The sequence below is a fragment of the Thermobia domestica genome, chromosome 5, assembly GCF_964235325.1.
Source record: "Thermobia domestica chromosome 5, izTheDome1.hap1.1, whole genome shotgun sequence".
NCBI lineage: Eukaryota > Metazoa > Arthropoda > Insecta > Zygentoma > Lepismatidae > Thermobia > Thermobia domestica.
This window is the reverse complement of record NC_137458.1, coordinates 179,209,906-179,224,985: the sequence shown is the minus strand read 5'-3', so window position 1 is coordinate 179,224,985 and position 15,080 is coordinate 179,209,906. Positions and strand designations below refer to the sequence as shown.

General features: G+C 35.9%; 2 protein-coding genes across 3 annotated transcripts in view; one reads left to right on the top strand and one right to left on the bottom strand.

Annotated features, from left to right (window-relative positions):
• Positions 1–6,054, bottom strand: part of LOC145686306 (uncharacterized) — a 308,465-nt gene extending 302,411 nt beyond the window's left edge. For both annotated transcript variants that reach the window (XM_081759452.1, XM_081759453.1), the window contains exon 1: positions 5,867–6,054. The gene's annotated coding sequence lies outside the window, so the exon portion shown is untranslated. The remainder of the gene's footprint in view (positions 1–5,866) is intronic.
• The window catches only part of LOC145686305 (brachyurin-like), a 240,525-nt gene that overhangs the window by 17,454 nt on the left and 207,991 nt on the right, over positions 1–15,080 (top strand). The window lies entirely within an intron of this gene.

The window sequence follows — 15,080 nt, the reverse complement described above, 5'->3', positions numbered from 1 at the left end:
AATTCTTACAGGGTGAGAAATTAGTGGAAGAGTTTAGTGACACAATGAAAGTTGGAAATTGGGATGAAACAAATTTCCAACTATGCCCCAAAAGTGGAACTGTTATTGGAGTAAAAGGGTGGAAAAACTTTTATGAAATAAAACACGGAAACGAAAAGGAAACCATTACAATTATGTGCTAATTTTCTGCGGATGGAGAAGTTTTACCGGGAATGATTGTCTACCCTTATATTAAGCCACCTAAAGAAGTTTGTGAATCCGTTCCGGCATCGTGGGGAATAGTACTCTCTGAATCTGGTTGGATGAAGTCAGATGTGTTTTTTTGAATACATTGCAAATATTTTGTATCCCTACTTAAAAGAAACTAGCAGACTTCCCTTTCTATATTTCATTGATGGACATAAATTTCACATTACCAAAGAGTGTTGTAATTTCTGCAGCAAGAATGGAATTGTTCTTTATGCTCTTCATCCAAATGCCACACATATAATCCAGCCTGCAGATGTAGGGGTTTATAAACCAATAAAACAATATTGGAGGAAAGCTGTTTATGACTGGCAGAAGCTTAATCCAAATCGAACAGTGACCAAAGCAGATTTTGCACCAATTCTAGTGGACGTTGTAAAAACCAAAGCCACACCGGAGACGATAAAGAATAGCTTTCGTGTGTGTGGACTTGCACCTTTAAATGTAGATGCAGTTGATTATTCGAAATGTTTGGATCACCACACACGGGGAGAAACTATCGAACATCAAAGCACCATCTCAAATAGTATAGTATCGAAGAATAACACACGGCTCTTAATGTTTTACAGAATGAAATCGGTCATGATACAGTTGTTAAATTTAACGACGTCTTAGGAGGAAAATCTACTATCGACCCTGAAGACCAAAAGCTCTACAATATCTGGGAATCAATTAAGAAGAAAGCAGAAATAAGCGGTCATCTGCTCAAAGATTCTGTGTCTGCGGGTGTGGGAAGTGAGCCAATATTAACTAAACCGTCGCAAACTCCCGTGAAAGAAGGCAGTTCTAATGGAGATTCTCTCGTCAAATCACAAGTCGCTGTTCCTTCTCCGTTTAAGAAACATATCTGGTGGCCAAGAGAGGTGGAATGCAAGAAAACCAGAAGATCAACTCAGAAGTTCCCATCAGCTGTTTCGTCTGGTGAATGGAAGCAATTCTATGAGAAAAAGGAAGCTGAGAAAGGAGAAAAATCTCTCTCTCAAGAAGCAAGAAAACGAAAAAGACTCGAAGCTGAAACAAGAAAGAAAGCAACAATTACAAAGCCACGCAATGAATGTGTTATGTGCCAAGTGTAATGAGTTAGTAATACTTACTGATAACCCTACATGTATCAAATGCAACACAATCTTTCACGCTAATTGTATTAGCAAATCACACAAAGAATTTTTCCCAGGTGTGGATGATTCTGATTCAGATGTGGAATTCATGTGCGAAAATTGTTTCGATGTGCGTGATAGTGATGATGATATTGACCGTCTTTTACATGCTAACCACTCATCTTAAGCGTTAATACTTGCATAAGCTTGAACTATAAGAATTTGTAAGAGTGACGAACACTGGCAGTTTAAGATGACGACTTTGAGAATTTTTGTGACGACTATAGGCATTTTTCGCATGTTTGGATTGTTTTAATTGTAAACTTTGTTCTATGTGTTTTATATCAAAGGTAATGATCCTCTACCATACAATAAGCTACAAATATTAGAACCAATGTACAATTTAAGCATTCACCTGTATCTGTTAAAAGTTATGAAGTAAAAGGCAAAGTTGCAATCAAAAAGTGACGACTATTGGCGCATTCACCCTATCTTCCACTTAAAAAATGAAAATCTGTACTCCTGATATACTGTATATCACATAAAGTTGTTGCATGTAAACAACACTGACGTCAAAAAGTAAAGTAGTTTCTCATACCGTGGTACGTAAGAACGTATCTTGTGAAACGATACAAAGTTGTACACGCTAGGTCAATAAAAAGTTCTGATGTCCATTATTATTATTATTATTATTATTATTATTATTATTATTATTATTATTATTATTATTATTATTATTATTATTATTATTATTATTACATTTTTCATCATATTTGACCTGAAAATGCTCTTATTCGTTTCAGCGTTCCAAAAAACCTATAGACACCTTACATGCCCATTTCAGTCAATAATGGAACTCCTTTAATTTCGCCTTCCGTCTCAAAAACCTTCTTACCCTAGATTTTTTATGGACTCTTGGGGTTTGTAACCCTCATGTTTAAGACGACGTATTACTACAGTTTCGAGGATGAAGGAATTTTTCATTTTTAAAAGTCTCTTTTGCTTTTAATATTGCCACATATTCAAACATTCGCAAAATATTGGAGCACCAGCCTTCCTCTTATTCCTCTATATCTCTGGAACGGTTAAGATCGAGGGTTTTTTCCTCTAGTGGGTTTAATTGTGCACCAAAATACTTCGTTTGCACATAAACTCGTCCACGATTTCGTGTCACACTTGAATCGGTTTCCTCGTGAGACATTCTGCATAACAAGGCATCAAAACTCCTAAACTTAAGCTCTATTAAAAACGTGTATTTTTAAAAGCATATTTTAATAATTGGAACAACATTTTAGTAATATTATTCTATAAGGTAAGGCAGAAACAATTAGACGATTTAAACTTTAGCTACCATAACATCTTTGTTAGTCGCACAGTGAAACTCACATTGCTTAAGAAAGCAGTTTAAAGCGTGGTCACTACAACGTCATCACGCAACGTTAGCCGGAAGAACAAAACTTTTGCAGTTAAGTGTTCGAAAACAACAATTCAGGTGCTGTAGCATAGCGACTTTTTCGATATTTTGATATTAGAAGGAATGAGAAGTTTCCGCCATGTCAACCAATATTGAATAGGACCATGCAATTGAGGTTTAGTGCAATCCATTACCAACAAGAAGCATCTAGTATTTCTCGAACTGTGCGAACAAGGAAACGTCTCAAAGTAAGACAAGCTTTTCACCGTAGTCCTCTTCGTAGCTTTTCACGAAGAATCATCGTTCTGCTTGCCGACATTCAACTACCTCACACTTAATACCTAGAACTGTTCGATGATTCTTACAAGAGGATTTAAAATTTCATCCCTTCTAAATTCAATTGGCACAACAACTGCTTCCCCATAATTTAAGTAAGCGAAGTGAATTTTAGTGGATTTTTTTAATAATTGAAAAAATGCCGCGATTACTGGATCCTTGATAATGTATAATGCGAAGAATGATGAGGACATCCCTGAAATCTATGTGTCACTCTGCGTACATTTTTTCTGATGTTCTCACGCTTACTTCGTGGGAGACGGAGAGGCTTCCCATTGCTTCAGCCATTTCTGTTATGTTGAGGGAGCGAAAGATTTTCGATGTGCCAAAAGCAACCCATAGATGACAATCCATAACATAGAATAATGTAGTGCTAAAACCAGTACATGTGTATCCACACTTCTAATGAGGATTCTTTTTCTTCCTTGAGCAACGCCATGAGCTGCATGTAGAAACATTTGGGTATCAGCTTCTTCATGTGTGCAGGGATGTAACTCATGCAACGAATATCTTGAAGGATCTGAGAAGGAGCAAAGAACGTAACTTCAAGGTAACTACATCTCCTTCATAAGATACGGATCCTATTTGGGTAGCAAACTAGTGGAAAAGCTTTTGTTTGTTTACATCTTCTTTTACGAAATCAGGCCATTTTGTTGACGCTCTCTTTGACAGTTCAACCCGATGACGAGTTCCTTTTCCTCTTTTAGCTCAAACATAAAACTTCAGTCTGCCTGACTTGTAGACGTCAAGAAATTATTTTTCTCTGGTGTAATCATGTGCATAACAGATGGACCATCAAGGATAATCATATCAACATCAGGATCATGACACACACTAACGACACTATCATTTTCTGTTGAAACCAGGTCTCTATAAACATTTCATCAAATTAGACTTCCCCTTACAGTTTAAAGATCCATCATCTGAAAGCGATGGGGGATATATGTGGTTTTCATGGCAGGAAAAAATCAATATCTCCCTGTCGAATCTGGCAAAGTAATGTGCAATTTTAATAATACATTTCGGTCCCGTTTCAAAGTCTTCATTGTTGCGATGTTATTGGATCTATTTGATTTCTTATGCTTGCAGTTGAAGAGCTGGAATTTGTTTCAGATCATAGGGGCATCAACTGGTTTTTCACAATCGATCAGTCTTTCCGTGATAAACTTCTCACTTATTTTTATTTTCATTCTTTTTTTTATTGACTTTAAGGAATTAACAGCTTCCTTCTCGATAATCTTCCTGGTGTTGAGGACCAATAAATCGTCACTACTATCTGTAAATGGGTTTCCCATTTCTTCGATAGTAGTGATCAAGTTACACTCTATCTAAAAACTTGGTTTGTTTCCGTAGCCTGTTATCATGATGAGACCATTCCTCATTTTCAGGGTGTTTTATTTGGCTTTTGAACTCAACAATGTGTGCCACTTACGGCTCACAAACCATCCACTCCGAAGAAGAGCATAAGTATTTTCAGTCAGGCCTATTGCTCCTCCAGTATATTTGATTATGACATTGTTATGCTCTTGAGTTTCATCAAGAGGCATTCCAGGAAACTGGTGACCAGTTTATTAGCAGTAAATTTTCCTTTTAGAAATTCGTGATATACTTCAGGAGGATTTTTCTCCAGTAGAATCATGTCCCGAAGATGAACAGCAACATATCTTGTGTAGTTGTGGAAGGTTTTCTTTATGCGAACAACATTAAAAAAAGGAAAAAGAAAACGAGTTCGCTGTTCTTGAGGATGCTGTTTTGATCTCCAGGGCGGAAGTCCACCCACTGCTGTCTAACAAATTTGCAATAGTTCAAACTACAGTTTGGAGGATTAAATCAAAAATGTGCATTTTATATCTAAAAGAACGAAATTGGGTGGTGGTAACTTTCAAATTCTAAGAGTTCTTTAGAACTGAGCACCTTTAATTTCTTTAACATGCTTATTTTGAGTAACGATTTCTGAGAAAACCATTGCTCAAATTATAGCTGAACATATATCAATGGAAAGGCCATGAAATTATCCTTTTATTCAGAGATCAAAAATGATTTTGTGCACTATATAACAGTTATAGAATGAAGAAATCAATTTTCATCGAAAACTCTTTAGATTTTTAAAAACGTGTGCTGAAACCTTTAGTTTAGAGAAATCTTTGTTATGACAAAGTTTTGCCTTGAAAGGGTGTTTAAAACAAAAACAAGAAAAATTAAAATCGGGCTATCCGTTCAAAAGTTATAAGCTGAAAACCGATCTTGGCTGTTATTTTCCAATATGGCGGCTCAAAGGGCAATCCGCGGATGCCTACAACGCTCAAAATTATTAATTTTATATAAGTAACATGTACAGCAAGTTTCATGTTTTACATGCAAAATGCACATTTTTGACTTAACACTACGGACTATATATGGTGATTAAAGGCTTTAAACTGTCTTTCTTAGCAATGTGCGTTTCACCAGTTACAAGATGTCGCCGTTGTGCCAATTTAAATCGGCTAATAGTTTCTTCTTCACCCTTGACTCATGTAGGAATATTTTCACGTTATGTTGATTATGGCATGGTATTAAACAGCCAATCAAATATAACAGTATGCGATACCTCAGCTAATCTAAAGCAAAACTAAACTAAAATATGAAAATGGAAAATAAAGAAACTACTTGAATAACTTGTATTCATATAAAGTAAACTTCAAAACAAAAATGCTTCACGTCCAAAACATTTGTTTCAAGTTTGGAAAAGAGATAAAGAAAGACAAAGGCAAAAAATATGCCTAACATTACTTACAGATGTCAGTTGTAATTTACTTAATCTCGGAATTCACGGAAACAGAACATCCTTTTAATGACAGGTTTCGATAGGAAACTGCTTTCATTTTAGGTATTAAACATTTAGTGTACTTTGACTCACATACTAAAATAGTAAACATGCACTTTTTAATTTATAACAGAACATATTCCTTCCAGGACAATGTAATAAGACATATTTTGTCTTATTGTTTTCTAAAGTAACATTGTTGTTCTTTATTATTATTTCTTTAATGTCTGAAGGCTAATATTTTAAAATGATGTTTATCTTCCACTTAAGCTAGGGTGACCAAATCGTCAACTAGAAAAAACGGGACAATTTTTTACGTTTGGATAGGCTACTCCCCTAAATATATATTTTTGCCTCTCCGTTCTCTCTCCCTCTCTCTCTCTCTCTCTCTCTCTCTGTATCTCTCACAAAAAAGGGCAAATTTACACTTTTTCTTTTTAAAATCTATTGAAAAGGTTGTGGAATTAATTAAATAACAAGTAACTATCAGCAACTAACAAAAAATGAAATTTTGAAAACATTACTAAAATATATAAAAAATTCATCAATATCTGTCAATCAACAAAATCTGTCACCGGCAGAATAATAACAAACTACTCTCAGCATCGGATTCCGACTCCCTTTATTTGCTTTTTCTTACTTTTAAACATTATTTCACTTACAGCTAATTTTCTTTTTACTTTCACTTTTATATTTCTATACTTTTATTCCCCTTTCGTAAATGACAGTATGTTACATCTTAGTCAAATCACAGAAACACTGTACTGCATTGACAGCGCCTCAGTCTTCCACCTCCCGAAACAGAGTAAAAACAGTTCAGCCCCTTGCACTGTCGTCTGCGGAGTGGGAGTCTTGGAGGGAGAGGCCTAGGAGGAAAAACAGTGCAGCCACCACATCTAATATCGCAAACGTCGTAATGACGTTGTTCAGTAATTAGACATAGCTATTCCAATATAATCACATAGCTCAGAAAATAATATTATTTTCTAAGCTATGTGATTAGAAAATAATAATATAAATTAGGAAATTTTAAATTGGAAAGCTTTCTTGTGCCTAATGCACGTAAATACGGGACATTTTGGCGTCCCGGGAATATTTTTCGGAACACCGGGAATGGTAGTGAAAAAACGGGACAATCCCGTTTTTACGGGACGGTTGGTCACCCTAACTTAAGCATGCTCACATTCTTAGAAGGTATACATTGACAAGTACATCAGAGTTGTTATATAAACCAGGAAACATTTAACAAAAATCTTTTCTTTATATTTCTGTGTTATTCTTACCTGGATAGTGAATTAACTAGATTTTGAACAAAAATTTGTTACATTCCATTATTACATGACAATACATCATAATCATATTATATTAGCATGGGAATTTAGCATGCTGTTCCACACACACACACACACACACACACACTCATATATATATATATATATATATATATATATATATATATATATATATATATATATATATATATATATATATATATATATATGTAACGCATGTCAAGTTAGACCAACTACCAACACTAAAACGACCAGAACATATCTCAGAATTATCGGCTATTTATGGGCTAATTAGTTGCTCTATTCCCAATTTTTGGGCTCCTAACGTTTAGCGGGAAACCGAAATCAAAATGAGCGAGTCTAGCTTGACATCAAGCTAGAACCCCCCATCTGGTTTCAATAGTCGGATCGAAAAAATTCAAAGCCAGAATTATGGGCTAATTGTGGGCTAATTAGTTGCTCTATTCCCATTTTTTTTGGGGCTCCTAACGTTTAGCGGAAAACCGAACTCAAAATGGGCGAGTTTAGCTTGACATCAAGCTAGAACCCCCCATCTGGTTTCAATAGTCGGATCGAAAAAATTCAAAGCCAGAATTATGGGCTAATTGTGGGCTAATTAGTTGCTCTATTCCCATTTTTTTTGGGGCTCCTAACGTTTAGCGGGAAACCGAAATCAAAGTGGGCGAGTCTAGCTTGACACCAAGCTAGAACCCTCCATCTGGTTACAATGGTCCGATCGAAAAAATTCAAACGCCAGAATTATGGGCTAATTATGGGCTAATTAGTTGCTCTATTCACAATTTTTGGGCTCCTAACGTTTAGCGGAAAACCGAACTCAAAATGGGCGAGTTTAGCTTGACATCAAGCTAGAACCCCCCATCTGGTTTCAATAGTCGGATCGAAAAAATTCAAAGCCAGAATTATGGGCTAATTGTGGGCTAATTAGTTGCTCTATTCCCATTTTTTTTGGGGCTCCTAACGTTTAGCGGAAAACCGAACTCAAAATGGGCGAGTTTAGCTTGACATCAAGCTAGAACCCCCCATCTGGTTTCAATAGTCGGATCGAAAAAATTCAAAGCCAGAATTATGGGCTAATTGTGGGCTAATTAGTTGCTCTATTCCCATTTTTTTTGGGGCTCCTAACGTTTAGCGGGAAACCGAAATCAAAATGGGCTTGTCTAACTTGACATCAAGCTAGAACCCCCCATCTGGTTTCAATAGTCGGATCGAAAAAATTCAAAGCCAGAATTATGGGCTAATTGTGGGCTAATTAGTTGCTCTATTCCCATTTTTTTGGGGGCTCCTAACGTTTAGCGGGAAACCGAAATCAAAATGGGCTTGTCTAACTTGACATCAAGCTAGAACCCCCCATCTGGTTACAATGGTCTGATCGAAAAAATTCAAACGCCAGAATTATGGGCTATTTTATGAGCTAATTAGTTGCTTTATTCCCAATTTTTGGGCTCTTAACGTTTAGCGGGAAATCGGAATCAAAATGGGCGAGTCTAGCTTGACATCAAGCTAGAACCCCCATCCAGTTACAATGGTCCGATCGAAAAAATTCAAAAGCCAGAATTATTTGCTATTTATGGGCTAATTAGGTGCTCTATTCCCAATTTTTGGGCTCCTAATGTTCAGCGGGAAATCGGACTGAAAATGGGCGAGTCTAACTTGACATCAAGCTAGAACCCCCCATCCAGTTAGAATGGTTTGATCGAAAAAATTCAAACGCTAGAATTATGGGCTATTTATGGGATAATTAGTTGCTCTATTCCCAATTTTTGGGCTCCTAACGTTTAGCGGGAAACCGAAATCAAAACGGGCGAGTCTAGCTTAACATCAAGCTAGAACACCCGATGCGGTAACAATGCTCCTATTAAAAAAAAAAAAAAAATCAAACGCCGGAATTATGGGCTATTTATGGGCTAATTTGTGCTCTAATTCCGATTTTGGGGCTGCTACCGTTTAGCAGGAGTTCTTCATCAAATTGTGCGATTTGGCTTAACTTCTAGCTATAAACTTAGTGCTATAATACTCCGATCAAATAATAAAAATGCCGGAATTATGGGTTATTTGTGTGCTAATTAGTTACTCTAAGTCGATGTTGGTTCTTCTATCGTTCGGAAGAAATCTCATATTGATTTCTAGATAATGTGGGATGATAATTTCAAAGTTGCAGTGAGGAAACGTCGATGTCTATTAACTGAAAATTGATTTATTTGCATTCTCCGTGAATGCAAATATATATATATCTACTAGTAAATCCATGAATTGTCCTTTCACGTTTTTATGTTCAGTATGTTTGGAAGTAAGTAGTGTATATATAGAATTTCTATAGAGAAATATCATATTATTTTTTTAATATATATATATATATATATATATATATATATATATATATATATATATATATATATTTGTTTATATGAAATGCCTCTCCGCTGTTGCTGGGGGCCGCAGTGGCGCAGCGGTAGAATGTTTATCTCTTGCACGTGTGATCCCTAGTTCGATCCCAGATCGTGCCAAGTGGTCTTTGAGGTTGACAAACACCGTGTGCTTGGGTTTTATCGAGGTTCTCCCGTTTCCTCACACTTTATTCATTTCTTATTATCACCGTCTCCCTTAGCTTCGATTAATAATCGAGGGTCGTTAAACTAGATATTTCATTTCCTCCCCGTACCTCCATTTTTTTTTTTAACATTTGTGAATGCTTTTCTTTTCCAAGAAATATGCAGGTAATCTCACCTATGATAAAGATATTGCATAAACCGTAACTCTATTTGTAGTAGTTCTCGAAGAGTAGGGTAAAGATAGTGATCCACAAGCATGTTGGAAATTTTTTATTGCACTAATTAAAAGTGGAAAAGTAGAGTCAGAAGTACCTTTTTCTGTAGGCATGGTGCAGAAAAAACACAAGACAATTTGAGAGATATTATTTCTGATTATTATTTGTCCATTGCTATGCAAAGTTTAAGTTATATTACGAGGCTCATTCCGAATTTAATGCCTCCTTTTTCTGTGTGTATATGTTGAGCTAAGGCAGACGGGATAATAACAAATGAATGAAATGATGGAATGAGTAAAGTGGGAGAAAATGAGAGAACTCCGATAAAACCCAAGCACATGGTGTTTGTTAACCACAAAGACCAATTGGCGCGATCTGGGAACGAACTAGGGATCACACGCACAAGAGATAAACGCTCTACCACTGTGCCACTGCGACACCCAGCAACGGCGAAGAGGCATTTCTTTGCACAAAAAAATTATTTAAAAAATAATGATATTTCAGTATATAAATTCTATATATACACTACTTACTTCCAAACATAATGAACATAAACACGTGAAAAAAGAATTAATGGATTTACTAGTAGAGATATAGATTTACATTTGCGGAGAGTGCAAATAAATCAATTTTCAGTTGATAAACATCGATGTTTTCTCACTGTAACTTTGAAAGTATCATCCCAACTTATCTAAAAAAATCAATACCAATCTTGCATGAGATTTCTTCCTAACGATAGAAGAAAAAACTCGACATTTGAGCAACAATTTAACAATACAAATAACTCATAATTCGGACGTTTTAATTCTTTTGATCGGAGTATTATAGCCCTAGGTTTATAGCTAGAAGTTAAGCCAAATCGCACAATTTGATAAAGAATTCTTGCTAAAAGGTAGCAGCCCCGAACTCGGAATTACAGCATCAATTAGCCCATAGCCCATATTTCTGACATTTGATTTTCTTCGATTCGAGATGTCTAACCTTATGGATGTTTTTTTATTTGATGTCAAGCTAGACTCGCCCACTTTCCGATTTCCCGCTAAAAGGTAGGAACCCAAAAATCAGGACTAGAGCAACTAATTAGCCCATAAATAGCCCATAATTCTAGCGTTTGAATTTTTAGGATCGGACCATTGTAACCGTATGTTTTTTTTTTTAGCTTGATGGCAAGCTAGACTCGCCCATTTTGAATCCGATTTCCCGCTAAACAGTAGGAGCCCAAAAATTGGGATTAGAGCAACTAATTAGCCCATAAATAGCCCATAATTCTGGCGTTTGAATTTTTTCGATCGGGCCATTGTAACCATATGGGGGGTTCTAGCTTGATATCAAGCTAGACTCACCCATTTTGAATTAGATTTCCCGCTAAACGTTAGGAGCCAAAAATTGGAAATGGAGCAACTAATTAGCATATAAATAGCCCGCAATTCTGGCGTTTGAATTTTTTTCGATCGGACCAGTGTAACCAGATGGGGGGGGGGGGTCTAGCTTGATGTCGAGAAAGACTCGCCCATTTTGATTCCGATTTCCCACTAAACAATAGGAGCTCAAAAATTTGGATTAGAGCAACTAATTAGCCCATAAATAGCCCATAATTCTGGCGCTTGAATTTTTTCGATCGTACCATTGTAACCATATGGGGGATTCTAGCTTGATATCAAGCTAGACTTCCCCATTTTGATTCCGATTTCCCACTAAACAGTAGGAGCCCAAAAATTTGGATTAGAGCAACTAATTAGCCCATAAATAGCCCATAATTATGAGATATGTTCCGGTCGTTTTAATATTGGTGGTTGGTCTAACTTGACATGCGTTGATTTCAACGCAAAAACGTGATCAATACGTTATAATACACATAATTATTAACTACTTTTACAATAAATATACTGTATATCAGCATATTGTTTAGGTGGAACTGAATCTGACTATCAATTGAATACAAAATTAGTCAATTAACATTTGTGTAAAACTAAGCTATTTTGTTATTTGTCGTAAAAGTGATTGTGCTCTTCATTTACTGTTTAATGTCAGTTCGTTTGCTGTTGATTGCATTACGATATCAGCACATACTAAAAAACTTAATATGGACATATTTGATACCAACTGTCAGCTTAGAAAATACATTAAATGTTAAAGTAATACTTTCTGAATACACAGGGTATTAATGAACTAGACCGACCACATGAAACATGTGATTTCTCACATCATAATAAGGAAAAAATTTCATATGGACCTATGATTTCAAGTTCATAGTTTCAGAGCTGGGGCCGTCCAAAATTGTAAGAAAAATTAACTTTGGGGGAAAATATCTCCAAAACTATTAGCTATTGAGCTGAGGCAGCATGTTATTGTCTTAGACTTGTAATCTGCTGTATTTAAAAATGCATGTTTCGGACTCAGTGGAGGCGCAAGAGAGTCCCGGATATTCCGTTGAGAAAGATCGCTCCGGTTCATGACAGATGGAACGACGTATCATCAAGTAACGAAAAGTAGTTGACAGACCATTCATATTTTGAACGAAAGAAAGATTGTGAAGGCTTTTTTTGGTGTGTTCTGTGTGTTTGCATAGGGCAGAGATTAAATATACTGGATAAAATGAAATTAAATAAAATCATTACTCTGCATGTTCATGACCCACAATCATGATTTGCATGCTAAAAGAGACAGACATTAATACGTAACACTTAATGATTTTGGAAAAGTTAGCGCAATGAGGATTTGCGAGAAAATCGGAGTACCCACCGCCAAAAAAGAACAATTGATACAATGTTTTTCATTACAAACTCACTTGGTCGCTTACCAAAGTGGGATCTTTCACCATATAGGTGATCAGCGAGCCACAGAAATTCTTGAGGTACAAAGTCCGTGAGTTAGGCAACCCAACTTCGGCCGCTACAATATTAATTACACCTGGAAGAGTAACTAGAATAGTAGCGTGAAGTCGCCACTCATGTTAAAAGAACAAATAGTAAAGTGTGTTTTTGTGCAGGATAGAGGAGGAACGCTTTCTGACGAACTGACAAAAGGGAGTATTTGCATACTTGCACTCACAGTACACAGCACAGTACCAGAAAAAAATATACGGACACCAGAGGCGCCGATGAGAAGATAACAGTCGGGGAACTTAAATAATCTTATAATTAACTCAAACGAAGGATTATATAAACAAGTTAACTTACTTCAAATGATTATACATATATGCGTATCAAATAATATACGGATAGATTATGCGGTATATGTATTAGTTTATTTTTTAACTAAGAACCCAGTCCCTAATGAAAATTTTAGGAGTCAAACAGGAAATGAGCTTCTAGGTTCCGGCATCACTGATTGATATATAATGTTACTACAAAAGAAGAACTTGTCTGATTTCATTGTTCGTCAAAGAATTTTTCAAAATGCTAAATATTGTTATGCAGTACATTATTTGTAAATATTAAATATGCAAAATTCGATAACACATAAACGAGTTGGAGAACTCACCTGCGCTAACCGTGGGGAGCGCGGTGGCTCAGTGGTAGAGCGTTCACCTCAGCTGCTTGGGGTCCCTGCTTCGATCCCCGCTCGCGCCGTGTGGACTTTGTGGTGGACAAAAACCGTGCTCGTAGGGTTTCTCTGGGTTCTCCTGTTTCTTCCCACTTTCTTCATTCCACAATTTCACTCATCTGTCATCATCACCGTCTCCTTTAGCCTAACCGGCATAATCGTGGACGTAAAACTTAACGATTTCATTTAATTTTTCCGTACTAAGCGTATTTCTCCTTCGGTTGCAAATTTAACTGAGGGTTCGTGATTTGTTTTAAGATTTGTGCAAATTTACACATTGAGACAGAAGGAGAAAAAAGGAAAGTATAGTGCCAATAAACAACAATTTAGAAATGCACGAAATTAACGATTAATATCAAATATAGAACCATTAAGTTAATTAACTCTGTAACTCGTTTTCTCCATTCATTTTCCTTCCTCTTTTTTCAGGATTACATTATGACTAAATTTCTCCACTGCAGATTATCTTTCATTTAGCAGCATCCAACTGGAGCTCAGCCTTGTAAATGAAACATTTTGAAAAGGGTAAATGCCGAATGTAGGAATCGAACATTGGCCGCCAGATTAGAAAACTATAACTGTAACCACTCATCTAAAGAATTACTTCTTCCGGTTCGCGTAAATAAAGAGCATTTTCTGTCCGCTCAAAACAGTAGCTTGTTAATAGTCAGATTGATTGACAAAACATAGGAATAAGGTAATTGACTCGGAGGGCAAACTAAAGACAAATCAGTTACTGCGTAGTAATCGTGGTTAAGTGGTGAAGGCGCTCGACCAGTAATCTGAAGGTAGTCGAATCGATTCGGATCCACGAACGACCAGTACATTTTTTTTACTCAGAATTTTTGGTGGCGACTGATGGGCGATGACACACGTTTTATTTTCTTCTGATATTTGAATACTCAGATGTTTCACTACTTGAACTATCAAATCTTCAGGAATAACAGTAATAATAATAATAATAATAATAATAATAATAATAATAATAATAATAATAATAATAATAATAATAAACTAATAATTATTATTATTGTCTCATAGAAGATTAAGTTAGGAGCTTATTATCGCTCAGGGAATAACATTACAACCAGAAATGTAACATTTGGCAAGAATATTTCGGTTTTGTTTAGTGTTGCTCACGAGAAGGGGAATTTCTCATCTCGTTTCTGAAACAAAATAAACAAAATTGAGACGAGAGTTAACATTTAACATTTAAGACGAGAGAAGGCTAACTCAAATTATTGTCTCACTTTGGAGCTGGAAATCGAGATGAAACGAAAAGTATCGTAAACATTTCTCGCTTTGTCTTAATTCTCGAAATAGTGTATGTCCATTCCAAGTAAAAATTGGTTTGTAGACTGAATCTTATACGCTATTTTGTTACTTTGTATTTCAGAGCTCATTGAATTTATTATGGTCTGTGGCATTTTTCTAGCAAAGCTTTTATAATTTGCACGTTCTAAAAGTTATTTTATTATATGCCTTGCTGTTCAGTGATATTCAGTTATTTTTATTACAGTTTTCTTCCTCAAAGCGTACAGTAGAATACCTTCTACATGAA